Source organism: Scyliorhinus torazame, chromosome 19 (genome assembly GCF_047496885.1).
Source record: "Scyliorhinus torazame isolate Kashiwa2021f chromosome 19, sScyTor2.1, whole genome shotgun sequence".
Taxonomy (NCBI): domain Eukaryota; kingdom Metazoa; phylum Chordata; class Chondrichthyes; order Carcharhiniformes; family Scyliorhinidae; genus Scyliorhinus; species Scyliorhinus torazame.
This window is the reverse complement of record NC_092725.1, coordinates 103,747,672-103,762,367: the sequence shown is the minus strand read 5'-3', so window position 1 is coordinate 103,762,367 and position 14,696 is coordinate 103,747,672.

Below are 14,696 nucleotides of genomic sequence, written 5' to 3'. Positions count from 1 at the left end.
CCATTGAAGGCAGCACTTCGGGCTGACTAGGATGTTTCCCCATGGCTCCCATCTGCGGCAATCACAAATTCCCCCCAGGCATGCTAGACACCACCTTCAGGAAATGGGGGCACACTGACAGTTACGGACTTTTACGTAGACTAGCGACACTGGACAGACGGAGGAATGGGAACTGCCGGCAGGACAGGAAGTGAGATACCTGCAAATAAAACACTTCCTCCGCAAAGAGACAGTAGGGTACCCAGGAGCCCCAGAAACGACACTATTAGAGGACCTGATAAACACAGACAGTAAAGAAGGGGGATGATGTGTTGGGTGTTCTGGATCACAAACAGGTCACCAACACTGGAAGTGGTGCAACTCTATTTTTTTATAATGTTAACATACTTGAACTGTGGGTAAATGCAATACCAGCTTTAACTGTTGACCCTTGCCTAGTCCTAACCAGGTGATGCACTCAGCACATGGTGAATGTCTGTGTTGCAGGCTGTGAGCTCTGTGCTCCGAGCTGGCTGCTACTAGAATAAGTGGGAACTCTCCTGTCCCCTGTCTTTATAGTGCGTGTGCTCTCACTGGTGATTGGCTGCGGTGTTGTGTATGCTGATTGGTCCCACTGCATGTCCATCAGTGTGTGTGTGTGTGTCTGCACCATGATATACTGGTGTATATTATGACATCCCCCCTTTTATACGAAGAATATGTGCCTGCGTGACAATAAATATTGTGTAGTGAATGTACCTGACTATGGGTGTGCATGTTATTTACATGACTATGTACATGAGGCTAATCTATTTACACGGGAAGGTGCCTGGTGCAAAGAAATAGGGTGTCACACCAACAACGAAATGAACATTATATACAAACTACTGGAACGATGAAACAGGATAACAGAACAGATCAAAGAGTCCAACATCGGAAAACACATAAATCAAGTCTCTGAGGTGGGCGATGAATTCTGGTTGACCGCCTCAAGGGTGGGTCAGGAGCCACCGGCTGAGGAACGTGCTGGGCCATGGCAGAGTGAGGAGGATGCAGAGTATTCGGAATCTCCACATAGTCCAGGTTGGGGACAACAGAAGGGCGTGGCACCGGTGGAGGATCACGTAGCAAGCGTGGAACGAGACGAAGGGCACGCCGATTGCGGCGGCGAATGGAACCATCTGGCAAACGAACCACGAACGAGCGGGGAGACACCTGCCGAAGAACCACAGCTGTTGCAAACCAGCCACCCTCCGAAAGATGGATGCGGACGTTGTCATCCGGCGGCAGAGCAGGGAGATCAGTCGCCCAAGCGTCATGCGCCACCTTGTGTTGTGCACGAGACTGTTGCATCGCTGAAGGACCGGAACGTGGTTGAGGTCTGAGACGTGAATAGACGGCACCGTGGTCCTGAGGGTGCGACCCATGAGCAGCTGGGCTGGCGACAGGCCCGTGGAGAGTGGGGCCGAGCGAAAGGCCAGCAAGGCGAGGTAGAAGTCGGATCCTGCATCGGCAGCCTTGCAGAGGAGCCGTTTGACGATGTGGACGCCCTTTTCCGCTTTGCCATTGGATTGTGGGTGCAGGGGACTGGATGTCACATGCACAAAGTTGTACCTGCTGGCAAAGTTGGACCATTCCTGGCTCGCGAAGCAGGGGCCATTGTCCGACATCACAGTGAGTGGGATGCCGTGACGAGCAAAGGTCTCCTTGCAGGCACGGATGACTGACGATGATATGATGTCGTGCAGGCGTACGACCTCCGGGTAGTTCGAAAAATAGTCTACAATCAGAACATAGACCCTGCCGAGCGCATGGGACAGGTCAATGCCTACCTTAGACCAAGGGGACGTGACCAACTCATGGGGCTGTAGGGTCTCACGTGGTTGGGCCGGCTGGAACCGCTGACAGGTGGGGCAGTTGAGCATTGTGTTGGCGATGTCCTCATTGATGCCGGGCCAGTACACAGCCTCTCGGGCCCTCCGTCGGCACTTCTCCACGCCAAGGTTGCCCTCGTGTAGCTGTTCCAAAACGAGCTGGCGCATGCTGTGCGGGATCACGATGCGGTCCAGCTTCAGGAGGACACCATCGATTATTGCCAGATCGTCTCTGATATTGTAGAATTGCGGGCATTGGCCCTTGAGCCACCCGTCCGTCATGTGGCGCATGGCACGCTGTAGTAGGGGGTCAGCCGCAGTCTCGCGGCGAATGTGGATAAGGCGTTCATCCGTGGCCGACAGATTGGAGGCCGTGAAGGCCACATGGGTGTCAACCTGGCAGACAAACCCCTCTGGGTCACACAGGGTGTTGACTGCCCTGGACAGAGCATCGGCTATGATCAGGTCCTTGCCCGGGGTGTATAGGAGCTGGAAATCAGACCGCCAGAGTTTAAGCAGAATGCGCTAGAGGCGAGGGGTCATATCATTCAGGTCCTTTTGTATAATGTTGACCAGCGGGCGATGGTCGGTCTCGACAGTGAATTGGGGGAGGCCGTACACGTAATCATGAAATTTGTCGACCCCAGTCAACAGGCCCAGGCACTCCTTTTCGATCTGTGCGTAGCGCTGTTCCGTGGGGCTCATGGCATGTGACGCATATGCAACTGGGGCCCATGATGAGGCCTCATCGCGTTGCAGGAGCACCGCCCCAATGCCGGGTTGGCTGGCATCTGTTGAAATTTTTGTTTCCTTCGTGGGATCAAAAAATGCCAATACCGGGGCCGTGGTAAGCTTGGTCTTAAGCTCCTCCCATTCGCGCTCATGGGCGAGAAGCCATTGGAAGTCTGTCGTCTTCCTGACCAGGTTCTCTGGTATGGGAGGCGAGGTTGGGGATGAACTTCCCCAGGAAGTTGACCATGCCCAAAAATCGGAGGACCGCCTTCTTATCCGCTGGCTTCTGCATGGCCGTGATGGCTGCCACCTTGTCCGCATCCGGCTGCACACCCAACCGGGAGATGTGGTCCCCTAGGAACTTGAGTTCCGTCTGACCGAAGGAACATTTGGCTCTGTTGAGGCGAAGGCCTTGGTCCCGTATTCGTTTGAAAATGCGCTGGAGGCGACTGATATGCTCCTGCGGGCTGGTGGACCAGATGATGATGTCGTCAACATAGACGCGCACACCCTCAATGCCCTCCATCATTTGCTCCATGATCCGGTAGAATACCTCTGATGCCGAAAAATCCCAAACGGCATCCTGTTGTAGCAGTATCTGCCAAATGGGGTATTAAAGGTACACAGCTTTCTGCTGGACCTGTCTAGTTGAATTTGCCAGAATCCTTTCGAGGCGTCAAGTTTGGTGAAGATGTTGGCCCGAGCCATCTCGCACGTGATCTCCTCACGCTTGGGGATAGGGTAATGCTCCCTCATTATGTTGCGATTCAGATCCTTTGGGTCAATGCAGATCCGGAACTCGCCGGAAGGCTTCTTTACGCACACCATGGAACTGACCCAGTCGGTTGGTTCCGTCACTCTGGAAAGCACTCCTTGGTCCTGGAGGTCCTGCAGCTGCTGCTTGAGGCGGTTAATGCGCAGATCGTGGTTCCTTTACTGATGGCCATTTTCGGTGATTGCGCATGCGCGGCGTCGCGCAACTGCGCAAGTGCAGTCCCTTTAGAATGATGGCCGCCGACCACAATCGTGCTGGGACTCTGCGAGGTGCATGAACCACAGGCGTGGCTTCTTGTTTGAGCAGGATTTTGTAAGTGTATGGAAGCGTGCCCATGCCTTCGAAAACGTTGCGGTGCTGGTCGATGATGGCATTGAGTTGCGCCCTGAAGTCCGCATCCTGGAAGGCAGACGTGTCCTCTGGAGAGAGAGAGTGTACTCGTTGAACGAGGTTTAGGAGTTTGCATGCCTGTGCACCTAGCAGAGAGTCCTTCGAGGAGCCCACAATCTCGAAGGGATGGATGGCTTTTCACGAGTTATGCGTCACTTCGAGTTGGCATGAACCGGTAGCAGGAATGATGTTGCCATTGTAGTCCACTAGTTGGCAGGTCGACGGAAGAATGGTTGGTTTAACCCCAAGGATCTGAAAGGCTGACCACACTAGGAGATTAGCAGAAGCACCAGTGTCCAGGTGGAATCGTATCTGGGATCGGCCGACCGTCAGGGTGGCACACCACTCGTCGTCTGGATCAATGCTGTGCACCGACAGCGGCTGGTGGTTTTGATTTGGGGACAGCCTGTTCTTTGTTATAACAGTGACTTGAAAAGGCTCCCTCGGGTCCTCCGTGTCACTGGTCTGCGGGAAGTCTGAATCAGACTCGGTTTGGGGGTAGGTAACTGCTTGTTGCAGGGTTCTTCGGAGGTTTATTTCATTTCCTGGTTCAATTTGAGGCATTGTGCTGTCATACCAGGTGAAGGAAGGTTGTTTTACAGCTTTAAAAGATTTTTTCTTTGATTTGGGACGTTTCCCCTTTAAATGGGCGTGGTCCTGGGCCTCTGACGTCATGACGCGCGTGACGTAGCACGTAGTAGGCGTTTGCACATGCGCAGATCGTGGTTCCTTTACTGATGGCCATTTTCGGTGATTGCGCATGCGCGGCGTCGCTTTAGAATGATGGTCGCCGACCACAATCGTTCTCTGCTCCGGGATTTCAGCCTCAAGGTGAGTACTGGCGCTTCTCTTACCTTTCCTTGCTGGTTGGAGTGTGTTTTCCTCATAATATTTGCCCAATTTGTCCAGGACTGCCTGTTTTGTCGCTCCTGTTTTGCCCCTTGGAGAACTTGCATTTTTTAAAGATTTCTTCTGCTCTGGCACCGGCGATGGTGAGGAGAAGCTCTGTTTTTTCAGGATCGGCCAGGTCTTCTAGTTCGGCTGCCAGCACGAAGGTTTCAAACTTTTGCCGGAATGCCCGCCAGTTTTCGCGGAGATCGCCGTGGCGCTGGAGCTGCTGCGGAACCCGGATCTTGAACATCTTGCCTGGGTATTGTTGCTGGTTGTCACTGTACGCTGAGGTGCCGGCTCTGCGAGCGGCGGCGGTGGGTTGATGTTCTCCATACTTCAGGATGCCGGAATGCTGATTAGTTGCAGGTGGGTCTCAGAAGTGCTAGTATGCAACCACTCCTTGTACCATGATGTGTTGGGTGTTCTGGATCACAAACAGGTCGCCAACACTGGAAGTGGTGCAACTCTATTTTATTATAATGTTAACTATATTAACATACTTGAACTGTGGGTAAATGCCATACCAGCTTTAACTGTTGACCCTTGCCTAGTCCTAACCAGGTGATGCACTCAGCACATGGTGAATGTCTGTGTTGCAGGCTGTGAGCTCTGTGCTCCGAGCTGGCTGCTACTAGAATGAGCAGGAACTCTCCTGTCCCCTGTCTATATAGTGCGTGTGCTCTCACTGGTGATTGGCTGCGGTGTTGTGTATGCTGATTGGTCCCACTGCATGTCCATCAGTGTGTGTGTGTGTCTGCACCATGATACACTGGTGTATATTATGACAGGGGACTCTGTGGGAAAATGTATTGACAGCTACTGGACAGAACCCGAACACCACTGGACGAGACCAGACGGAAATGGGAGGATGAACTGGGGTTAGAAGTGGGATGGGGACTCTGGAGTGAAGCAGTGAGCAGGGCCAACTCCACCTCTTCCTGCGCAAGGCTCAGCCTCATGCAGTTCAAGGTGGTGCACAGAACGCACCTGACCAGAACCCGAATGAGCAGGTTCTTCCCGGAGGTGGAGGACAAATGTGAGCGGTGCCAGACGGGCCCGGCCAACCACACCCACATGTTCTGGGCTTGCCCCAAGTTTGCTGCGTTCTTGACAGCCTTCTCCGAGGCAATTTCCAAGGTTGTGGGGGTGAGGGTGAAGCCATGCCCAATAGTGGTAATCTTCGGGGTATCAGTGCAGCCAGAGCTACACATGGGGAAAAGGGCCTACGCCCTAACTTCCCTTTCCCTAATCACACGCCGGAGAATCCTGCTCGGCTGGCGATCAGCAGCACAACCCATAGCTGCAGACTGGTTCGCTGACCTTCTGGAATATCTCCATGATGCACGATCAATTGCACAAAGACTAAAGTTGGGTACAAGTGTGGCTTTATTACAGTCAGATGTGTGGCCTCCTGCTGCAGCTGGCGAAATGGCAGGGCACTGGAGGTCATACATATTTATACAGTTCTCCATGGGCGGAGCCAACCGGCAGGAGCTACCGGCGAACCTGTAGTGCAGGTCCTACTTTACATCTCCTATTACAGTAGATCACCACATTCGCCCCCTGTTAAAAATGAGTCCGGCGGGGGTGACATGAAACTATATACAATTAGTGCAATTATGTACAGTGGTAGGGAAAGAAAAGTCCATGTTGACGGTCCGGAGTCCGTCAAAGGTTCAGCCGGTCTGGTGCTTTGGTGCTTCTTTGGGAGCGGCGTAAAGGTGGCGGTGAAGTCGGTGCTAGTGTTGGTGGAGGTGGCACCAATGACGGTGATGGCGGTGCTGATGCTGGCCAGTCATCGGGGAACTCCGGGAGCGTGCCGAAGTCCTCTTTGTCCACTTGTGCGGAAAAGGGGAGGGGGGGTGGTCTGGTGGGGTCAATATTAGGAGGCATTGGTGGGGGGGGGGGGGGTGTTGGGGTGGAACCTGACGGTGCCAGGTCCCTGAGTGAGACAGTATCTTGGCGGCATATTGTAGGCATATTGAGGGTTGGCGTGGAGCAGGTGAACCCTGTTCACCAAGGGGTCCGCCTTGTGGAGTCGGGCGTGCCTACGGAGAAGGACCGGTCCTGGAGCAGCGAGCCAAGTCGGGAGCGACACCCCGGATGTGGACTTCCTGGGGAAAGTAAAAACACGTTCATGGGGTGTGTTATCAGTGGCGGTGCACAATAGTGACCGGATGGAGTGCAGAGTGTCAGGGAGGACCTCCTGCTAGCGAGAGGCTGGGAGGTTCCTGGACCGTAGGGCCAGCTGGACGGCCCTCCAAACCGTCCCATTCTCCCGTTCTACTTGCCCCTTTCCCCGGGGGTTGTAGCTGGTCATCCTGCTGGAGGCTATACCCCTGCTGAGCAGGAACTGATGCAGCTCATCGCTCATGAATGAGGGTCCCCTGTCACTGTGGATGTAGGCGAGGAAACTGAACAGACTGAAGATGGTGCTGAGGGCCTTGATGACGGTGGCAGACGTCATATCGGGGCATGGGATGGCGAAGGGGAATCTGGAGTACTCATCGACCACACTGAGAATGTACGTGTCACGGTCGGTGGAGGGGAGGGGCCCTTGAAATCCATGCTGAGGCAATCAAAGGGGCGGGAAGCCTTCACCAGGCGCGCACGGTCCGTCCGGTAGAAGTGCAGCTTGCACTTCGCACAGGCCTGGCAGTGCCTGGTGACTGTCCTTACTTCCTCGAGGGAGTAGGGCAGGTTGCGAGCTTTGACCAGATGGTACAATCGAGTGACCCCCGGGTGACAAAGGCTGTCATGTAGGGCCCGGAGTTGGTCCACTTGTGCGCTGGCACATGTACCTCGAGAGAGGGCGTCTGGGGGCTCGTTGAGTTTACCGGGGCGATACAAGATCTTGTAATTATAGGTGGAGAGCTCGATTCTCCACCGCAAGATTTTATCATTTTTGATCTTGCCCCGCTGTGTGCTATTGAACATGAAGGCTACAGACCGTTGGTCCGTAAGGAGAGTGAATCTCTTACCGGCCAGGTAATGCCTCCAATGCCGCACAGCTTCAACGATAGCTTGGGCCTCCTTCTCGACGGACGAGTGTCGAATTTCAGAGGCATGAAGAGTGCGGGAAAAGAATGCCCCGGGTCTGCCTGCCTGGTTTAGAGTGGCGGCAAGGGCGACGTCTGAAGCTTCGCTTTCTACTGGGTAAGGCAGTGGCTCGTCCACTGCGCGCATCCCGGCCTTGGCGATGTCTGCTCTGATGCGGGCAAAAGCATGTTGTGCCTCGGCCGCAAGGGGGAATTGGGTGGTCTGAATGAGTGGGCGGGCCTTGTCCGCATAGTTTGGGACCCACTGAGCGTAGTAGGAAATGAACCCCAGGCAGCGTTTGAGGGCCTTGGGGCAGTGGGGGAGGGGAAGTTCCATGAGGGGGCGCATGCGCTCGGGGTCGGGCCCGAGAAGTCCGTTTTGGACTACATAGCTGAAAATGGCTAACCGGGTCGTGCGGAACACACACTTCTCTTTGTTATAGGTCAGGCAGTGCGGAGGAATTTATCGAGGTTGGCATCGTGGTCCTGCTGGTCATGGCCGCAGATGGTGACATTATCTAAGTACGGAAAGGTGGCCCGCAAACCGTACTGGTCGACCATTCGGTCCATCTCTCTTTCAAAGACCGAGACCCCATTTGTGACACCGAAAGGGACCCAAAGGAAGTGGTAGAGGAGACCGTCCGCCTCGAAGGCAGTGTATGGCCGGTCCGACTTCCGGATGGGGAGCTGGTGGTAGCCGGATTTCAGGTCAATTGTTGAGAAGACCCGGTACTGCGCAATCTGATTAACCATATCAGATATACGTGGGAGTGAGTACGCGTCGAGCTGCGTGTACCGATTGATGGTCTGGCTGTAGTCCATGACCATCCTGTGTTTCTCCCCAGTTTTAACCACTACCACTTGGGCTCTCCAGGGGCTGTTGCTGGCCTCGATAAAACCCTCCTTAAGCAGCCGCTGGACTTCAGACCTGATGAAGGCCTTGTCCTGGGTGCTGTATCGTCTCCTCCTAGTGGCAACGGGCTTGCAATCCACAGTTAGATTGGCAAAAAGGGAGGGGGGATCGACCTTGAGGGTCGCGAGGCCGCAAACGGTAAGGGCCCGCCGAATTTGAGGGTGAGGCTCTGGAGGTTGCACTGGAAGTCCAGGCAGGAGTGCAGCGCAAAGATTAGGAAGAACATAGAGGCGGAAGTTACTAAATTCTACGCCCTGGACCATGAGGGTGACTGTACAAAAACCTCGGATCGGGAAGGAGTGGGATCCGGAGGCTAGGGAGATCTTTTGATTGGCAGGGTGGACCGCGAGGGAGCAGCGCCTTACCGTATCTGGGTGAACTAAGCTTTCGGTGCTCCCGGAGTTCAGCAGGCACGAGGTCGCGTGGCTGTTGATTTTAACCGTCGTCGACGCGGTGGCCAGGTTGTGCGTGCGAGATTGGTCCAGCGTCATCGAAGCGAGCTGCGGGTAGCCATCGGATGCTTCGGGTGGCGAGCGTGTGCGGTTCCGATGTCGGGATGTCTGGAGACCCTGTGGGGGACAAGATGGGCGGCGCCCATGGTGCGCACATTGCGGGATCGGGACAAGATGGCGGTGCCCATTGGTCACACATGGACCCGGGAGGAGAAGATGGAAGCTCCCATTGTGCGTCTGGCATGGGGGGGGGCGATAACGGGCACGATCGCAGCGGCTGCGCGGACCTGGCACACAGCCGCGAAGTGGCCCTTTTTACTGCAGGCTTTACAAATGGCAGTGCGGGCCGAGCAGTGTTGGTAGGGGTGCTTCTGCTGACCGCAGAAGTAGCAGCGGGGACTCCCGGGGTGCGCGGATCGGCGTGCGGCGCAGGCGTATTGCGAAGGCAGGGCCCCGGCTGAGGAGGTCATCGGCGGGGTGCGGGAGGGGTAGGAAGGAGTAGAAGGGTGGGCAGCATGGCGAGAGAGGTACGATTGTACGTTATGGGATGCGACCGTCATGGAGAGCGCCAAAGTTTTTGTCTCCGCCAGTTCAAGCGTGGCCCCTTCCACTAATCGTTCTCGGATGCGGTCCGACGCAATCCCCTTCACGAAGGCATCGCGCATGAGGAGGTTTGAGTGCTCGGCCTGACAGTCACAGTCCCGGACGAGTGGAATTAGGGCCCGCCAGAAGTCTTCGAAGGACTCACCAGGTAGTTGCGAGCAGGTGGCAAGTACATGCCTGGCGATGAGCGTGTTCGTCTTCTGCGCGGAGTGTTCTTTGAGGAGTTCCATTGCTTTTGTTTAATTCGTGGCGTCTTTGATCAACAGGAACACGCTGGAGCTCAGTCTGGAGTACAGGACGTTTATCTTCTGAGCCTCCGTTGGCGCGGGGTCCGCCGCGTTGATGTAAGCCTCGAAACATGCTAGCCAGTGAGTAAAGTCTTTCCTGGCGGCGGGCGAGTGCGGATCCAGCTGCAGGCGATCGGGCTTAATTCGGATATCCATTCTGTAGAAAATCTGACTGTAATAAATTGATGCACGATCAATTGCACAAAGACTAAAGTTGGGTACAACTGTGGCTTTATTACAGTCAGATGTGTGGCCTCCTGCTGCAGCTGGCGAAATGACAGGGCACTGGAGGTCATACATATTTATACAGTTCTCCGTGGGCGGAGCCAGCCGGCAGGAGCTACCGGCGAACCTGTAGTGCAGGTCCTACATTACATCTCCTATTACAGTGGTTCACCACACTCCATCTGGAGAAGATTAAGTACGCCACCCGAGGGTCGGAGGAAGGCTTCCAAAATGCATGGGGCAGTTTGTCGGCCTGTTCCAGAACCTGTTCGAAGCCAACAACAATAAATAGATCAGGAGGAAATGGGAAAGTTAGAAAGAAAGGGGAGAGGAAAAAGAAAAATAAAGACAGGGGGACCATAGGAACATGCAACCCGGGGGAGGGGGGAAGATGAGAAAAGGCTGGAGGGAGACAAAAGGAACAATGTGGGGGGGAGGGGCAACTCCCCCCCATCGCAGAAGGGACACAACCGAAGTTGATGGGGGAAGAAAAGAAAGTGGGGGAAGGGGAGAGGACAGGGGGAAACATTCCCTCCCAAAACCGACCGGGGGGGACACAAGGGGGGGTGCCCTAATTCATTAAATAAACAAAGAATCCAGCCCAAGGCAGTTCATCACTTTCATTCATCACATCCCATGAAACAGCAAAACAAATCAAAAGTAGTGAGCATTTCTAAGTCATCCCGCAAGGCCCACTGCCATCGTACCATACAACTACAACATGTTATCAATCAACTTCCTTAATTAATTAGTGAGGCAGAGCTTCCAAGTTCATAGCACTGGCGACAAGCTGTTTACTGCTGGAAGTCCAAACTGCTAACTGGAGTTCGGTGAGTAGAGCTGGCATAACAAAATATTGTTCGCAATGTGTCAGGATGAGACCTTAAACCTCTTGGGCAGATGTAAAAGACCCCAAGATCCTATTTTGAAGAAGGGGAGTTCTCCCTGCAGTCCCAGCTAATATTTATCCCTCAATCGACATCAAAAAACGGATTAACTGATCATTATTACTTTGCTGTCTGTGGGATCTTGCTGTGCGTGGATTGCAGCCGATTACAGCAGTGACCACGCTTCAAAAGGTACTCCATCGGCCGTAAAGCACATTGGGATGTCCTGATGTTTCTGAAAGGTGCTATGTAAATGCAAGTCTGTCTTTTTAATCAGACATTGAATTTGGAGACGATTCTGAAATTCGGTAATTACTGTCCAGAATATGACAGCCTTTGATGCGGGTGCAAACTGTCCTCCTAATGCTCTGCCGCCCAGATACACCAAAAACATAACCTCTGTCCCAATGATGTCACTGCCAACAGCTGCACATTGATGGCATTGCGTGGCCAGCTGCATGCGTAACGCCATTGGCCCGGTGCATGCCATGTGAGATGATGTCACTAACACCGTTGCCAGGGGAACAGCTATTCCGAGATGTGTAGCAAATGCTCCGCAGTTAAAAAAGCACCTTCCCTTTAACACCAATGGGTGGGTTACGCCTTAGGTATTAAATGGGACATCTCTACAATGCCAAAACATAAAGGAACAGGGAGCCGCTGTAATCTCGTCCTTGCCTTCGATTGGACAGCAGGAACCGGAGCTGAGGATTGCGATAATAACATCCCGCAACTTAAAAACATTGAAAATACCCCCTCAGTTCAGAATTACATATTACCAAATGCAAATGATATGTCATTCAATGGGACACCAAAGATGAAAAGTCATGACAGGCCAGAAATCAAATTGGGTTCATGCTAATCGATTTCAAGCAATCCATTAGGTAATATGAACTAAATTATGCACATTTTTAACAGCAGAAAAATTTCTTCGACACATTAAAGCCGCCCTAAGTAGGAGTCATTAGTTATAGGCTGAATTAGAATAGGTACAGAGTACAAAAGCTGAAAGTACTTGCAGAAGACAGCACACTATCATTCATCTTTTATATTTCACTTCAATTGTAGTGGTTCCGTGAGCTAGATTCTTTTTAATTACCCAACACTCACTCACTTGCCCTGTCTAGACATTCGTGAGAGTAGCACTATTAATTAGCTCCTGTATATGTGTTCTTCACAGCCCCTTTCCCAGTTGGTGAGATATAGTACTAAAAATAGTTGGTGACTGTCCCTCTATACAACATAGACTAATGGATCTGTAAGACCCCCCAGGAAATGACCTTGAATTTCTGCATATCAGCACTTGTTTGCGCAGTGCCTTTGCTCAGACTCGCCGGAGGTTGACTCATTAAAACTGGCTACAAATGTGACAGCTCCCTTTGTCTACCAACCGGCATTTCATTGGAGGGGGGGTTCTGAGGCTCCACCAGGTGGAAGCAAGACCGCGGCAACTGGGTGGAAAGAGCAAGGGTGGCCGGCGGGATGAAGTGGGCAGCACTTGCGAGGAGCCAGAAGGGGCAAGATGGACTGAATGGCCTCCTTCAGTGCTGTGTGATTGTCAGGCCCTATGATTCAATTTGGAAACCTGTAATATTAGAACTGATTTCTCCTACCTGTTCCTCCAGGGAGTTCATTGGAAAACAAGTACACAGCTACAAATGGGCAACAGTTCTGAGATGGATAATGAACAATTTCCTATCAGTTACAAGTTCACTAATGCCTATAAAAACAAAGACTTGTATTTATGTAGCACGGCCAATTAAGTATTTATTATTTTCAAAAGTGGACCCTGTTAAAATGTAGGAAACATAAGACCATAAGATATAGGAGCAGAATTAGGCAATTTGGCCCATCGAGCCTGCTCCACCATTCGATCATGGCTGATATTTTTCTCATCCTCATTCTCCTGCCTTTTCCCATAACCCCTGATCCCCTTATTAATCAGTAACCGATCTAGCGAGACACTCAGTGGTTTGGCCTCCATGGCCTTCCGCTGCAATGTTCCACAGATTCACCACCCTCTGGCTGGAGAAATTTCTCCTCATCTAAGTTTTAAAGGATTGTCCCTTGAGTCTAAGGTTGTGCCCGCGAGTTCTAGTCTCTCTTACGAGTGGAAACACCTTCTCAGGTTCACTTTATCTCGTCTGCTCAGTATTCTGTAAGTTTCAATGAGATCCCCCCCTTCATCCTTCTAAATTCCATTGAGCACAGACCACTCTTCATATGGCAAATCTTTCATTCCTGGGATCATTCTTGTGAATGTTCTCTGAACCCCGACGAGGCCAGCACATCCTTCCTTAGATACGGGGCCCCAAACTGCTCACAATATTCCAAATGGGGTCCGACCAGAGCCTTATACAGCCTCAACAGTACATCCCTGCTCTTGTATTCTAGTCCGCTCAACGTGAATGCCAACATTGCATTTGCCCCACTACTTTGAGACGGCGGATGAAGCGTGGACTTTTATTGTGGAAGAAAAACTGGAATGAGCGGGTTATTAAAAAGAACGTTCGAACAAAGTGGTGGGGCGAATGTGGGGGGCAAAGAGGGGTTTTATGTACTAATCCTGCGATGTGGTAACTTTTCTCTCTCCCACAGGTGGTGATGGGGGGAGGAGGGGAGGTGGAGGAGATGGGGCGTTGGCCATTGGGGGCGGGGCCAAGGGAGAAGCGCGGGCTTGGTTCCCGCGCTATGATAATCATGGCGGGAATAGAGAAGCAGGAAGGAGGGGGCGTCGCACGGTGCGAGCCGAGGTCACGGGGGGAAGCCGAGGTCAGCCAGAGTTTGCTGACTTCTGGGAGCAACATGGGGGGAGTAATTACGCTAGCGGGGGATCTAGCGGGGGGGGGGTGGGAGGGGGGAATTACTGGGTTGCTGCTGCTGGGGAGAGGGGGGAGCTGGTATGGGAGAGGATGGGCGGGGGGGCACCGCCTGGGGGAGATACAGCTGCGTGGGAACCGGGTGAGGAGCTGGAAAAAGGTGATGGCTAATCGACAAGGGGGGGGGGGGGGGTAGGAAGCCCCCCAACTCGGCTGATCACGTGGAACGTGAGAGGGCTGAACGGGCCGATAAAGAGCGCACGGGTACTCGCACACCTTAAGAAACTTAAGGCAGATGTGGTTATGTTACAGGAAACGCACCTGAAACTGATAGACCAGGTTAGGCTACGCAAAGGATGGGTGGGGCAGGTGTTCCATTCGGGGCTAGATGCGAAAAACAGGGGGGTGGCTATATTAGTGGGGAAGCGGGTAATGTTCGAGGCAAAGACTATAGTGGCGGATAACGGGGGCAGATACGTGATGGTGAGTGGCAAACTACAGGGGGAGACGGTGGTTTTGGTAAACGTATATGCCCCGAACTGGGATGATGCCAATTTTATGAGGCGGATGCTAGGACGCATTCCGGACCTAGAGATGGGAAAGCTGATAATGGGGGGAGATTTTAATACGGTGTTGGAACCAGGGCTGGATAGGTCGAAGTCCAGGACTGGAAGGAGGCCGGCAGCAGCCAAGGTACTTAAAGATTTTATGGAGCAGATGGGAGGTGTAGACCCGTGGAGATTTAGCAGACCTAGGAGTAAGGAGTTCTCGTTTTTCTCCTATGTCCATAAAGTCTACTCGCGAATAGACTTTTTTGTGCTGGGTAGGGCA